The 15,413-nt window shown below is 50.2% G+C and overlaps 2 pseudogenes; one reads left to right on the top strand and one right to left on the bottom strand.

The window, feature by feature from the left end:
- Window positions 1-15,413, top strand: part of LOC122462757 — a 42,960-nt pseudogene that overhangs the window by 22,815 nt on the left and 4,732 nt on the right.
- Window positions 3,074-13,753, bottom strand: LOC119563634 (annotated as a pseudogene).

Here is a 15,413-nt window from a genome sequence, read left to right as displayed (position 1 = left end):
TATTCCCCCCAAATGGCTCCCGTTGGAGGTTGTTCCAGAAACTCCCCCTCTGATGGTTAGAAACCTTCTCCTCTAGCCATCATTGATCCCTGCCCCATTTATTCACATTTTGATTTGACCTTTAGCTTCAACAGCTTGTCTCCCTCCTGGGTGTTCCTACCCCCTCCTCGTGTATTTATAGAGCAATCAAACCCCGCTCAGCCTGTGTTTTAGGCTAACTTGCCCAGGTATTTTATCTCCTCTCGTCAGACTGGCTTTCCATTTTCCTGATTGTCCCACCAGCCCTTCTCGGCACCTGCTTCATCCCGGATCCCACATTTTGGGACAAAGCAGCCCAGAATTGGGCACCATATTCCAGGACATAAAAAAAAGTGGGGGGAATCATGGCAGAGATTGTATCCCTTCGTCTTTCTTTAATCTCTGTATCTGGGTGTTCTCCTGTTGTCTCTGCTCTCGGCCTAATTGGACCTCAAGGATTTTAACTAAGTCAGGCTCTATGACTGTTTCTCCTTCAGCCGTCTAAGTCAAGGGCCTAGAAGAACCTCCAACGATAACTTGAGGTGACTGCTTTTGATGCTTTAATCTAGTGCTCCCCCAAACTAGAATTAGCAGGGAGCACATTCATAACACACCTTAAGGGAAAGTGCATCTTTAGTGCCCAGAGAATTAATGATGTGCAGTGTGAGAAATGTGCTAAAGACATGAAAGAATTGATGTCTCATGAACATAAGTGAACGTAGCAGGAAATCCTGGGGACTGGATCATTCTCTGGTGAACAGCTGAGCCCCAGCCCTTATCGATGTCAATTGCCAACGAGGTTGTTCTGTTCAGTATGGTTCAGATCCTCAAATGCAATTAGGGGATTTCTTGATTGGTTAAGAACAGCCTAGTGTCTGGGTTTGTGAAGTGACGGCCATGGGAAAAGATCTGAGAAGAAGCTAGGGGGCCTAATGCATGTTCGGTGCTTGTGAAAATTGCCCCACATCCCTCCATTGGGAGATGCTGGTTGCTGAGCTTCCATGGAATTGAACCCCAGCACTCGGCAGGATGGGATTTTGACACCTCACTTCCACAGGAGGCCTTAAACATCCCAGCCTGGCTGTGTGCGATAGCAGTGGTCAGCTGTAAAGGTCCTGGAAGGCATTAAACACTCAGGAAGGCTGAACATCACTACACTCCATTGATGCTGGCAAACAGAGGACAGGGAGTGAAATTAACAAGCAAACAAGGAGAAGGTGAAGGCGCCAACAGGGCTGAGATATTACAGCAGTGGGTAACACTGTCAGGGGATGGATTAATAGAGGGTGTGGATGGGGAGGGAGAAAGGTAGGGATAGATGGAAGGGGTGGATAGACATGGAGGATGTAGGAGAAAGAGAGATCCTGAGACATGAAGCCTGCTATACGGGACCTGGTGTAAGCCCTAAGGCCTGAACTAAAATTAGGCCCTGCTAAGGTAAAGTAAAGTTAGCATTAGGCAGGTTATCAGCAAAAGTCAGGCCTTCTTCCTAAGCAGATGCCTGCTTAAAGGTTCATTATCTGATACCTGAACTTTCCAAGAACAGGGCTGGCATGGCAAAAACACAAGCACTCCTAGGCACTAAGTATTTATGTAAACACATTCCAGAAGGATCATGCCAGAAGACCCCAATACAAGGTAAACACCCTCATGTAGATAGAGCCAGGCTGGGTTACTAGGCTAATTGATCCAGATTCAACATTTAGAGACATATTAGTAGATGTTTGTGTTTTTGTGTGTTTACATATATATTGTTTGAGGTTGATAATGTAACCAAATAATTCCTATCTATCTCTGTATTCTGTTAATTCAGAGATCAAAAGAAGATTTTAACATTTAAATGAACTGTGACTGTAGTGATATCACTGACTTAATTTCTTTTTGAAGTCTATAGCAAACCACCTGCAAATGGTGGGAGATAGGCAATTACCTTATGTTAATCCATGTAGCTAATTACCAGTGAGGCTTAGGAAATAGAAGGTTATTTGAAAAGCCATTTGTTCACCCAAGGATTGTATGATGTCAAGGGTCTACAAAAAAATCTATAAAAAATGCTTGGGACCTGATCCTTTTTATCTCAAATCTGCCATGCTTCATCAGGGAAGCTTGAGCCACACGATGGAGGTCTCCAGTTCCATTCTGGAGCACTCTGAAATTGAACATTGGCCTGAACCTATAGACTAATTCTGGAAAAAACCTCTTTGTAACTCTAAAGATCACCATCTTTACTATGAAACTGACCGAAGAATTCTTTTCATGTCTCTTTGTATAACAATCTTTTAACCACTATTCTCTCTCTTTTCCTTTTTAATACATTTTATTTTAGTTAATAAGACGTGGCCATAAGCGTGTATTTGGGTAAGATCTGAGATATTCATTAACCTGAAGGGGAATGTGTCCAATCCTTTGGGATTAGTAGAAATTTTATATGATGAATAAGATTTTCAGTAGTCCTCATCATATTTGACATGTCTGTCTGGGTGGGAGCCAAGGCTGGGTTGCTTTAAGAAAACTGTGTTTTGGGCTTCTGGGTATCCAGTAAGGTACTGTAGAAGCTGTTTTGTTGCTGGGCTGATAATGTAAGTATTAGAATAAACACTAGCTTTGGGGATTGCCTGCCCTACTCTTTCAAATTGGTGCATCTTTTCCTGTAATCTTGTGGCATAGAATCATTCTTTGGTCACATACTTATGTCAGACATTTCTTAAGCTAATGGCCTAGTACGGCTAAGCTAAAATCTTACAGCCTATAGGTCTTACATTTGAGCCCTTCTTACTTAGACACCTGAAACTTAATTATCCCTTCTAATTCTACTGATCAATTTTATACTTCTGTAACCCTACAATTTAACTCTAATAAGCATACAAAGATTATATATGACATGACTTGTTAGTTAATCATAGCATCACACAGTAAATGAACAATAAACTAAAATCATTGGCTACACATCCATCCATCCATCCATCCATCCACCCATCCCTCCTACCCAGCCAGCCAGCCCTCTGCAATACCCAGCTCTCTCTCCAGTCACACTAGAGGAGATGGACGCTCCCCTCTAAGGTTTCAGAGTGTGCAGAATTTTCTTGATACAGCGAACATATTTGGAGACCCTGGTGAACACCCTGGGTGTGGATCCACCAAATCTGCTGTAGGATACAATGCCCTGGGCCTTCCCATGACAGACCAGGGGGCCCCCAGAGTCGCCCTGAGAAGCAAATTCCATGTGTGGGGTTATTACAGATGTGCAAGCAAAGGGGGGGGGGCTGCATTCTTTATTCATGTTCAGAAATCCAGCTCTGTATCCTGCTTCCCGGGGACTCATGGCCCAGGACCTGTCTGACGCTTCCACCAAAAGGTCCAGGGATCCATCTGGCCCCTATTCCTGATTTCTAGGATCTGGCCAGTTCCGGTGTTTGATTTCTAGCATCCATCCCTGATTTCTTTAACCTGCTCAGTTCCTGTCCCTGATTCGTAACCCTGATTTCCCACATCTGGCTGACTCCTGCCCTTGATTTCTAGGATCTCCTGCTGATTTCTCAGATCCACCCTTGGGTTCTTGATTCAGCAATTCCCCTCACTGACTCCGATGATCCAGCTGACTCCTATCCCTGATTTCTAGGATCTGTCCCTGACCATTAAAATCCATCCCTGATTTCCAGGATGTGGCTGATTCTTGTCCCTGATTTCTGTTATCCTGCTGGTTCCCATCCCTGATTCCTAGGATCTGCCTGGCTCAACATGGATCCTGACTCTCCCTGGGATTCTGCCCAGCCCTGTCGGTCTCCTGTTCTAGCAGCACCTTGTCCCGGGCACTGTGTGCCCCGTCCCACACTTACCCAGAACGACGCCTTCCTCTTCTAGGGTTCCCCCATGCACATCATCCTAGATGGGTGGTAGTGCATATAGGGCTGAGACAGACAGATGTCCTTGCCCATTACCTTCAGTTCCACCTCCTGCAGGGTCAGGGAGGGCCGGATGTTTGCCTTGGTACTAGTCTGGCCCCAGCTGGCCACACTGCACACAGCCCCCTACTTCACCTCTTACTTGGGCAGGGGGATGGTTCCCACAGCATGGGTCAACCTGGCCTTGTGACTCAGCTGTGATGGGGGAGAGAGAGAAGGGAATCAAACTCCTCTTGGAGGGCAGGGGCCAGATGAGACCAGGTGGGGCATCCTCATGACAACTGTGCAACACTGTCATGCTATGTGCCACCTCGAGCACCAACCTCCAGCAGTGTGACATCAGTGGAGGTGGGGTGATGGGAGGGGGCGGTACCTGCAGAAGTGTGAGGTCACTGGGGGCAAGGTGATGGATGGGGGTGGTGCATGCAGCAGTGTGAGGTCACTGGGGGCGGGGTGATGGGATGGGGGTGGTGCATGCAGCAGTGTGAGGTCACTGGGGGCAGGGTGATGGGAGGGGGTGGTGCATGCAGCAGTGTGAGGTCACTGGGGGAAGGTGATGGGAGGGGGCGGTACCTGCAGCAGTGTGAGGTCACTGGGGGCGGGGTGATGGGATGGGGGTGGTGCATGCAGCAGTGTGAGGTCACTGGGGGAAGGTGATGGGATGGGGGTGGTGCATGCAGCAGTGTGAGGTCACTGGGGGCGGGGTGATGGGGTGGGGGAAGGACCTGCAGCAGCATGATGTCATTGTTCCAGGTCTCATTGTTGTATTGTGGGTGGGGGATCCGGTGGCGCATGGAGATTGTCTGTTGGCTCTGTTCCCGTGCTCTAATGTTGCGGGCTCCCAGTGTGACAGTGATCTCGCTGTGAAAGCCACGTGCAATCCACAGGGCACTGGGGACAGGAGCATACGTGAGGTGGGGGATGGGCACATGTGAGTCTGACTCATGAACAGTGACATGGGGGGGGGCAGACAACTCAGCTTCTGGCTTGGAAAAACCTATAAAGCGCTGTACACATTGCCAGCTCCCATCGAGCCCCAGGGCTTGGAAAGGGTGGCTCAGGAGGGTGGGAAATGACACAAGGGGCCTTTCCCCTCTAGGGGTGCTGGCTGCAGCACATAGCACCTGCCCAGCGGCCTTGGGGTCCCAGCCTGTGTCTCTACCTGCCCTTGTGCTGTTCCCATGAGCTGCTTCACCCCTGGGTCTCAGCTCCTCTCCACCCCAGTGGCCCTTCCCTAGCTAGATCCAGACAGGTTTCTATGCCCTTCTCTCCCCAGCCCAGAGCCCTGCAGAGCTGTCCTCCTTCTAGTGATCAATGGCTCCATGTCTAGTTGGCAGCCGGTATCTAGCGGAGTGCCCCAAGGGTCGGTCCTGGGGCCGGTTTTGTTCAATATCTTCATTAATGATCTGGAGGATGGTGAGGATTGCACCCTCAGCAAGTTTGCGGATGACACTAAACTGGGAGGAGAGGTAGATATGCAGGAGGGTAGGGATAGGATACAGAGGGACCTAGACAAATTGGAGGATTGGGCCAAAAGAAATCTGATGAGGTTCAACAAGGACAAGTGCAGAGTCCTGCACTTAGGACAGAAGAATCCAATGCACCGCTACAGACTAGGGACCGAATGGCTAGGCAGCAGTTCTGCAGAGAAGGACCTAGGGGTGACAGTGGACGAGAAGCTGGATATGAGTCAACAGTGTGCCCTTGTTGCCAAGAAGGCCAATGGCATTTTGGGCTGTATAAGTAGGGGCATTGCCAGCAGATCGAGGGACATGATTGTTCCCCTCTATTCGACATTGGTGAGGCCTCATCTGGAGTACTGTGACCAGTTTTGGGCCCCACACTACAAGAAGGATGAGGAAAAATAGGAAAGAGTCCAGTGAAGGGCAACAAAAATGATGAGGGGTCTGGAACACATGACTTAAGAGGAGAGGCTGAGGGATCTGGGATTGTTTAGTCTACAGAAGAGAAGAATGGGGGGGGGGGGCGGGATTTGATAGCTGCTTTCAACTACCTGAAAGGTGGATCCAAGGAGGATGGATCTAGACTATTCTCAGTGATAGCAGATGACAGGACAAGGAGTAATGGTCTCAAGTTGCAGTGGGGAAGATTTCGGTTGGATATTAGGAAAAACTTTTTTACTAGAAGGGTGGTGAAACACTGGAATGCGTTACCTAGGGAGGTGGTGGAATCCCCTTCCTTAGAAGTTTTAAGGTCAGGCTTGACAAAGCCCTGGCTGGGATGATTTAGATGGGGATTGGTTGTGCTTTGAGCAGGGGGTTGGACTAGATGACCTCCAGAGGTCCCTTCCAACTCTGATATTCTATGATTCTATGATTCTCCAATCTGGGCAATGGGGCCAGACGCTAGCTGGTGTCGATGGGACGTATAGGGTGACCAGATGTCCCAATTTTATAGGGACAGTCCCGATTTTTGAGTCTTTTTCTTATATAGGCTCCTATTACCCCCCCACCCCCTGTCCCGATTTTTCACACTTGCTGTCTGGTCACCCTAGGGCCGTAGCTCCATTGATTTACCCAGCGCTGGATCTGGACCATGGTTTGTAGAGGCCCCCAGAGACACGGCAACGCCCCCAGAGCAGATCAGACCCCTGGGCTCTGCTCTCCCAGCCTGTAGCACTAACTGCTCCTTCCCTGCAACCTACGACAGCACCAGAGCTCCCGGCTCCCCCATTACCCGGTAACACCGACCTGCCCCGACATCCCCAGCACAGAGGCGCTTACTCTCCATTGCAGTGAGCGTCCGTCAGCACGAAGTTCTCTGCCACCAGGAACCCTCTGCAGCTGTAATGCTTGTTTCCGCGTTGTATATCCAGCCAGGCCATGAAAGGTCTGGAGTGGGGCTGGGCTTCCTGGCCTCCGATGATCTCACCTGGGGTGAGACAAGGTTCATACAAAGAGGCCCCATCATCTCCCTGGGCCAGGCTGGGACCAAGCTCCCCACAGCCTCAACCCACCCTCTTTGATGCTCTCCCTGGGGGATCCCTGTGACTGGAACTCTGCCCCCTGCTCAGCTGTGCCCCAGACTGGACACTCCATGGGACCGGAGGGTAAATCTAAAGCTCAGATCTTATTGGGTGGAGAATCGGTGCGAAACGCACCAGGAGGGAATCAGTAATCACATTGACTTGAGTTAACAGCTTTGGGGGGCAAAGTCACCCCAGATTAGGCCAGGCAGCCCCAGAAGGGCACTGACAGGTCCTTTGTGGAGGCTTCTCCTTCTCCATCAGCCCACAGTGACCAGCCAGGGCTGCTCCAAGGATGACCTGCCAAACATTTGGTCTAGTGGAAAATTGTGGTTTTTACTAAAGGTATTTTTTCCCCAAAAAGCCTCATCTTGAACCTGTCTGAATTATTGTGGTGAAACTGACTCCCCCCCAGCCCCGCCGCAGGTTTTGGTAATTTTTAAGGGAAAGTTTTCAGTTTTTGCTCACTGTAAAAGAAACACTTTGGGGTTTTTCCCATGGAAAAATAATAAACCTTCTGTGACCAGCTCTCAACAAGTCTTCACCCAGGTGGGCGGATGTGTTGGAAAATCCCACCTGTAACACATGGCTGCTAGGGTAGAGCCGCAGAGTTATAAATTCCAGAGTCAGGAACTGACCGGTGAACCACACACCTCCTTTGGAACAGGCAGTGTGCCATCCGGCAGCAGCAGAGAACACAAAAGAAAAAAAGAAGCAAATACACCTCAGTGCTGTGTTAAATGTAAATCACTGAAAAATAAAAGGAAAGTTTAAAAAAAAAAAGACATGACAAGGCAAGGAAACTGTTTCTGTGCTGGTTTCATTTAAATTAAGATGGTTAAAAGCAGCATTTTTCTTCTGCAGAGTAAAGTTTCAAAGCTGGATTACGTTATGTTGAGTTGTAAACTTTTGAAAGAACCAGAATGTTTTGTTCAGAGTTAGGAACATTTCAGAGTTAGGAACATTTCAGAGTTATGAACAGCCTCCGTTCCCAAGGTGTTCGCAACTCTGAGTTTCTACTGCAGTTGCATTAGGTGGCACCGAGACTGAGATCAGGGCACGCATTGTTCCAGGCGCTGCACAGACCCACAGTCACTGCTCCCAAGAGCATCCAGTTCGAACAGACACAGGCAGCATCATTCTTCTCATTATACAAATGGGGAAACTGAGACCAGGGGAGATTGTTCCTAAGGGGTTTGGGTGCTGTGACAGGGTCAGGCCAGAAGGCTACAGGAGAGTAATTTTTTTTTTTGAAGCAGAGAGGAGTTTTATTTGTGTAACAAATTTGCAAAATCACCAAAAAGGATAAAGCAAAACTATGCAACAAAACAAAAGCAAACGCAAGGTATAACACAGCAGCCTTCAGGAGGGAGAAGTGTTCAGGCTAGCCTGAGCCCAGAGCGGGGGGGCTTCCTCGACACTCATGGTCTTCCACCCCCTCGAGTTACCTAGTGCCACGCCCAGTGTCACCGATTATTCCTCTCCTGAGAGTGCCTGACAAGATGGGCACGGCTGCGGGGTGGGTGGTTTGGGGGTGGGGGGACGTACACCCACGTGTGATAGGACCCCTCCTAGGTGACAGTAATGATGGTATCCACAGCGGCAACAGCTGGGGCTGGGGTCTCTCGCTCTTCCCCTCAATCAAAGGGTCAGACGGAGGGAACTGGATGGGGTCACCGAGCAGAGAACCTTGGACAGCACCCACCGCTCCTCAAAAGCGTCAAGGGAGTCAGTGGATGACGCCCAGAGGAACTCCGCCCGGATACGTGAATGTACTTAGGATCGGAAAACGGCCCTACAGTCGCAGGACGCTTCCTTGGCCAGCCTCCCCTCTCTGGTTTTATAGATGGCTGTTTTAGCTAGGGCTAGGAGAAGGTTAACCAGGAGATCCCGCGACTTTGTGGGGCCACGGATGGGGAGTGTGTAGATAAAAAGGTGAGGGGAAAAGTGTAGCCAAAAGCTTAATAAAATATTCGTGAGGAGCTGAAAAAGGGGCTGCAGCCTGGCACACTCTAAATATATGTGTGCCAGGGTTTCCCTCACGTTGCAAAAAGGGCAAGTATCTGGGATGGGGGTGAACCGTTTCAAAAACACGCCCGTGCTCACAGCTCCGTGAAGGAGCCGCCAACTAATGTCTCCGACGGGCCTCGGGACCAAGGTGGAATACAGGCTGGCCCACTGAGGCTGCTCACCCTCTAAAGGTGGCAGGAGGTTCCGCCACTTTGTATCGGGGTGGGACACCAGGGTGTGGGCGTGAAGGGTGTGAAGCGTGAGTGTGTATAGATGTTTCCATGGCGCGATTTGGAAGCTGACCGGCTGCAGTTCATGCAGCCGGCTTGCAGTGAAAGGGTGAGGGGTTTGTTGGGATCTATGGGGTAGGGGACCAATTGAAAGTTCTGGCGGGCCTGGGGTAGAAGGTGGGCGGGGTGCGCCCTCACGCAGGGCTCGTTTGAGATAAGCCCGAGCAGCGGGTGTCAAGGCGGCCTTCACCTCCTGAAGTACGTGCCGGGGGGTACGAGGTCTGGAGAGCCCCATGAACCGAGTGAGCGTCAGGGGATCCAGCCAGTCTCCCCGGTTGTAGTCCAGGAGGTCTCCATCTCTCGTGACTTCCGCCAGGACCAAACTCTGACGCACCGAGCGGGACTCTGCCACCTGCAGACGAAGCTGAAGGTTGTGTAGCAGGGGCTCCGTGAGGAGATCTGCTCCCACGGTGGCCGCCACGGACCTGGTCATTGAAAACAGTTTCCAGGTCCAGAGGAGGTCCTGGTAGAAGACCGGCAGCCCGGAGAGGTCTCGCGGAAAACCTCTCCGACAGAGATAAAAGAGCTGCCGGTCGTATCGGAGCCCTTGGAAGCGGCTCAGGAAGGCGTGCGCCAGTATGCTCCACATCGAACTACTTGCACTATAAAGGAGCCTCTAGGGCCTGGACGCGGAAGACACGGCAGACACATCAGGCCCTGCCCTCCTTCTTTCAGGGGTAGATGAAGAACCCCAACAGGGGCCCAGTGCATTCCTGACCAAAAGAACTCTAGAATCGATGTCCGGAGGTTGGTCAGGACCAGCCGCAGCTCCGGCTCCTGCAGCACCAACCCTATCAACCTCCTTCGGAGGAGACAGAGGAAGGGCTCGATCGCCAGAGCGTACAGCTGGCCCGAGAGGGGGCACCCTGCCGTACTCCTTGCCCGAAGCTGACTGGTTCGGTCAGGGTCCAGTTGAGCCTAACCAGACACTCCTCGGAAGCGTACAGCATCCGGAGAAAACTCACAAACTGAGGTCCGAATCCAAACGCCTGCAGAGTGCCCAGGAGGTACTCATGGTCCACTCTATCGAACGCCTTCTCCTGATCAAGAGACACAGACAGAATCATTCTTCTTATTGTACAGATGGGGAAACTGAGGCCCAGGGAGATTGTTCCAAAACCTGCCTGAGGGGTTTGGGTGTCCAGTTCCCATCAGCAGTGCATGAAAATCCCAGCCCCAGGGACTGGTCCAAGGTCTCCACGGGGAGCCTGGCAGAGCTGGGAACTGGTCCCAAATTTCTTCGGTCCCAGCCCGGTGCCTTAGTCCTGTGGCCAGCCTCCCTGTGTGGGGCATGGCATGGCAGTGGGGTCCCAAAGGAGCCAGTGGGAGCTAGGCCACCCAACCCCTCAGGCTTCCCTGAGATCCACAGCCTCACTCCCTCCCTGTCACTGGAGGTGCCCTCTCCATGGCGGGATTCACATACACAGAGCAGGGAGCATCAGTGGTCCAGCCATTCCTCCATCCCGCCTCCACTGGGGCCAGTACTGGATGCTCCCATCCAACCCCCTGATGGCCTTGGAGCACAGTTGGTGACCCCTACTGTAGCTGCCTGTGGGATCCAGACAGCAGCAGGTCCAGCACTGACAGGGTGGGGAGATAGGTGTAGAAACTAATGGTGTTAGTCTAGATGGATCTAGAATGGAAGCACATAGATGTGAATTGATCCAGATCTGATGTACATGTATCTGTAGATGTGGCTCGATCTAGACAGGAATTGCTTGATCAAGAAGAATCTCGAATTGACCTAAATGGATCCAGCAGCATATTTATGCATCTGCTTTGCTTAAACATGGATCTCAAATAGTCTGGAATGGCTCTAGATGGGCAATCGTGGGTCTACATGGCAATGGATGGATCCCATCTGTCATCTGTCAGACATGCCAAGTCCATTAGCAGAATCCCAAGCAAAGTAGTGGAATTGCTGAGATGGGACTTCATCAGTAGAGATACTAAGGGAGAGCGATATAAATGATACCAATAAATATGATTCCATGGACAGCAGGCCTTGTTAAATGAAGATGATGTCGTTCTTGGACAACATTACAAGGCTGGTTGATAGAGGCGACCATGCTGAGGGAAGAGAGAGATTTGGTCTCCTGGAAGGCATTTGCCAAAGTGCCACATGAGTTTCTGACTGAGAAACTGTAACATCAATATGGCCCATGTGAAATGGGTTAAAAGCTGGCTTGCCAATTGAGCACAAAATGCAATCCTGAATGGGGAATCAAGGGGCTTTCTAGGATTGCTATCAGTGTTGGGGGTGGACGGGAGGGGGTGTGAGACAACAGCCCTGATCCCCTGTGACAGTCTGTTCACCACTTTACAGGACGGTGATAAATTTTGTACAAATTAGGTCTTGTGAGGTCTTTCTCACCACAGGTTTCTGCAATCTTACTGGCTGAATTGCTGTCAAGGTTCCTTCCCCACTCTGAACTCTAGGGTACAGATGTGGGGAGCTGCATGAAAACCTCCTAAGCTTATTCTTACCAGCTTAGGTTAAAACTTCCCCAAGGCACAAACTATTTTACCTTTTGCCCTTGGACTTTCGCTGCCACCACCAAACTTCTAATCGGTATTATTATTAGGAAAGAGTCCATTTGGAAACGTCTTCCCCCCCAAAAAATCCTCCCAAATGTTACCCCCCACTTTCTGGGGAAGGTTTGATAAAACTCCTCACCAATTTGCATAGGTGACCACAGACCCAAACCCTTGGATCTTAGAACAATGAAAAAAGCATTCAGTTTTCTTACAAGAGGACTTTTAATAGAAGAAAAAATAAAAGAATCACCTCTGTAAAATCAGGATGGTAGATACCTTACAGGGCAATTAGATTCAAAACATAGAGAATCCCTCTAGGCAAAACCTTAAGTTACAAAAAGACACAAAAACAGGAATATCCATTCCATTCAGCACAGCTATTTTCTCAGACATTTAAAGAAAACAGAATCTAACACATATCTAGCTAGATTACTTACTAAGTTCTAAGACTCCATTCCTTTCTGTTTCCGGCAAATGCATCACACACACAGACAGAGAGAGACTTTGTTTCTCCCTCCCTCCAGCTTTTGAAAGTATCTTGTCTCCTCATTGGTCATTTTGGCCAGGTGCCAGCGAGGTTATCCTAGCTTCCTAACCCGTTATAGGTGAAAGGGCTTTTCCTCTGGCCAGGAGGGATTTTAAAGGGGTTTACCCTTCCCTTTATATTTATGACACCCCCATATTCCTCATCTGTATCTAGTTGTGATATTGCATATAAAGCAGGCCACGTGAGGTATCTGGGGAAAGGTTCTGATCGGCTTGAAGTCATTGTTCTGTCTAAATATGCATATCTTTAATGCATAAAAAGTTATGAGATTGAGTTATATGGTTGTTACTAAAATATGCTGTGGGTTTCAGGGGCGCCCAGATAATGGCTCTACAGAGACAATGACAAGGGAGGTAACCAACACTCTGGTGGGTGCTGTTGAACAGAAATCACAGCCATTGTCCAGCAAACGAGTTACAAATCAATGACTCACCTGCAAGAAGCCACACCAGGGGAATTGCTCAGCCTGGCCTGGGGACTCAGCAAGGCCCCCAGACATGCCTGGACTTGTGCTTCCCAAGCACATGGGACTGAGGGTATAAAACAGAACAAAGTGGCCACATGTGGGGCCTTTCTCCTTCACCCACCTACGCTGCAAGCAAGAAGGTCGCTGAAGACCTGAGACTCCAACTGAGGGGACTGGCCCAGATTTCAAAGGTGAAACCTGTATACTATGAACTGCAGTATCCAGTGGGGTGAGAAAAACTGCTTAGTCTAGTTGTTGCCCAGTGTAATAGGGTTGAGAGTTTAGACTCCGTGCTTATATTTTATTTTATTTCGGTAACTACTCTTTTTGCCTATCATTTAATACCACTTAAAATCTATATTTTTTGGGTCAATAAACTGTTTAACTTTGACAGTGAGTTTGCCTGAAGTGAATGGTACATTGCTCAAGTACCAAAGGCTGGTGTATATCCACTTTCCACTGATGAAGTGGTGAACCAATTAATAAATTAGACGATATATTCCTGAGGTACAGTGCTGGGAGCTGGGGCAGCAGAGAGGATTTGGCTGGTGCCTTTCTCTGTGTGATTCATGAGTGGCTCTGGGAGGATTCATGCAATCTAGCTGGGTGTGGGATCTCCACGTGTAGTTGTGCTGAGTGATAACAGCACCTGGAGGGGTTGCTGCTGGTCATTAGCAAGGCACTGTGAGAGACAACAGAGGCTGGAGAGAGTTCAGGGGACACAGTGGTCCCACAGTCCCAAGCTGCACACGGGGGGATCCCATCACAACCTTGCAAGGTCTACTTTGTATGAAATTTATCATAGTCCTGTAAAAGGTGTGAAGACGGGGTACAGACTGTCACAGGCCCCTAGATACCACCCACTGAACCCAATCCCTGAGATGCCCCCCATTCACCCCAAATCCAGGAGGCCCTGATCCCTGCTGTACTCACCAGCCCAGGCCCTGGGGACAGGAGAAAGGCTACGGGGAGCAGGAGCAAGTTCTGTACCTGCATGTTTGGAGTCAGTGCAGGGACGGTGCATCTGCTTGCGAAAGGGGGAGTAGCAGGGGGAGGAAACCTCAGGGTCACCCAGACAGTCATCTGGATCAGGTGGGGGACAGCTGGGGATCCTCCAAAGGTGGCTGGATATTGCATGTCTGGGTCCCTTCACAGCTGGATGGATGAAACACCACGGGACTGAGAAGACCCCGATGGGGACGTGTCTATCAGGATCCAGGGCTGCTCTGGGTACCGGTTCACATATGGGCAGCTAGGCACATCTGGGGCTCTTACTTACCCAGTCCCATCCTCACTCAGCTCCCTGACCTTGTCTCTGTGGTGGGGACTGACTGATCTTGGTGGCAAGTGAAAACATGGCCCCTTGATCTTTCTCAGGGTGGCCCAGCCGTGAGCAGGTTGGGGTTGGGCAGACCAGCTGTCAGCCCCGATCACCGAGACAGTGGCAGGAGGGTTTCTTGATGGGCATGTCTACACTACAATCTTAAGTCAAACTAGGTTAGGCTGACTTACAGCCACTGCAGTAATTACTGTGGTGGCTGATGTCCACACTTCTGTTTGTGGTGCACGTCCTCACCAGGAGCACTTCCACTGATTGAAGAGGGGTAGTGTGAGAGGGAGGGTCTGAAAGCCAGGGATCTCAGTTCCACGCAGCTCCCTGCTGGAAGTCCAGCTGCTCCCTGGGCTTCTCGCATTCCTGGTGCCAGCTGGGAACAGGGTGGAAGCCGCTCAGGGATTCTCACCTCCAATGGGGAGATCCACGCCCAAGTCTGGCCAGCTGCCATCCTCCCAGCAAGGAGCCAAGATCCTGTCGGGGTGGCTAGGTTCCCAGCTGAGAGTGTGGAGCTGGGAACCTCGGTGCAGCTTTGTTCCCTGCCAGTAGCAGGGATCCCAGGTGGTAGCCCAAGCCAGGAGCCTCTGTGAAAACCTGGCTTGGAGCAGAAAGCTGGCAGCAACCTCTCTGGGGAGTGGGAAGCCAGGAGCCAGGCTTTCTTGTCAATTTCATGGATCCTGTGGAGCTATGAAATTCACAAGAGAGCCAAGACCCAATGTAAGGAACACAGTGTCTACACAGACACTGTGTCCCCCTAACTACACCGACATAAGCCCTATATCTCTTGTAGAGATTGAGTTATGTCGGTATAGTAGGGCACTTAACATCAGCACGACAAGGCTGTGGTGGGTTCACTGACACAATTAGGTCAACGTAAGCTAGCTTACACTGACCTAACTGTGTAGTACAGCCCAGAAAGACCCCCGGTGAGTCTGTGACCATGAGAAGGGGATGTGGCGGTTTCATGTTGTGAGGCACAGTGTTGCCTCACAACATGCTATCCTACAGCTCTCCAGCCTTGCACCCCAGAACTGTACCACCTTGAACTGGTCAGAAGCCTGGCCAGAGTAAGTTCATTACCTAGTTCCCTGCTTCTTCACAGGAAAGTGGACATGCACCAGCCTTTGTAACTGAGCTGAGATTCCCTAAGCACTTTAGACAAACTCACTGACAAGGAAACTAAACAGGATTTGAATCAAGCAGTTTCTCATCCTGACAGATGGTACAAGCAGGTTACAGTTCCTCAATACACAGGCTGGGTCTCTTTTGCAGCCTGGGACCTCCCTCCCCCACTTCAAAGTCTTTGTTTTCCAGACGTCTTTC

Source organism: Chelonia mydas, chromosome 13 (assembly GCF_015237465.2).
Source record: "Chelonia mydas isolate rCheMyd1 chromosome 13, rCheMyd1.pri.v2, whole genome shotgun sequence".
NCBI classification, from domain to species: domain Eukaryota; kingdom Metazoa; phylum Chordata; order Testudines; family Cheloniidae; genus Chelonia; species Chelonia mydas.
Note: the sequence above shows the minus strand (reverse complement) of the source record. Positions and strands in the feature narration are given on the sequence as shown.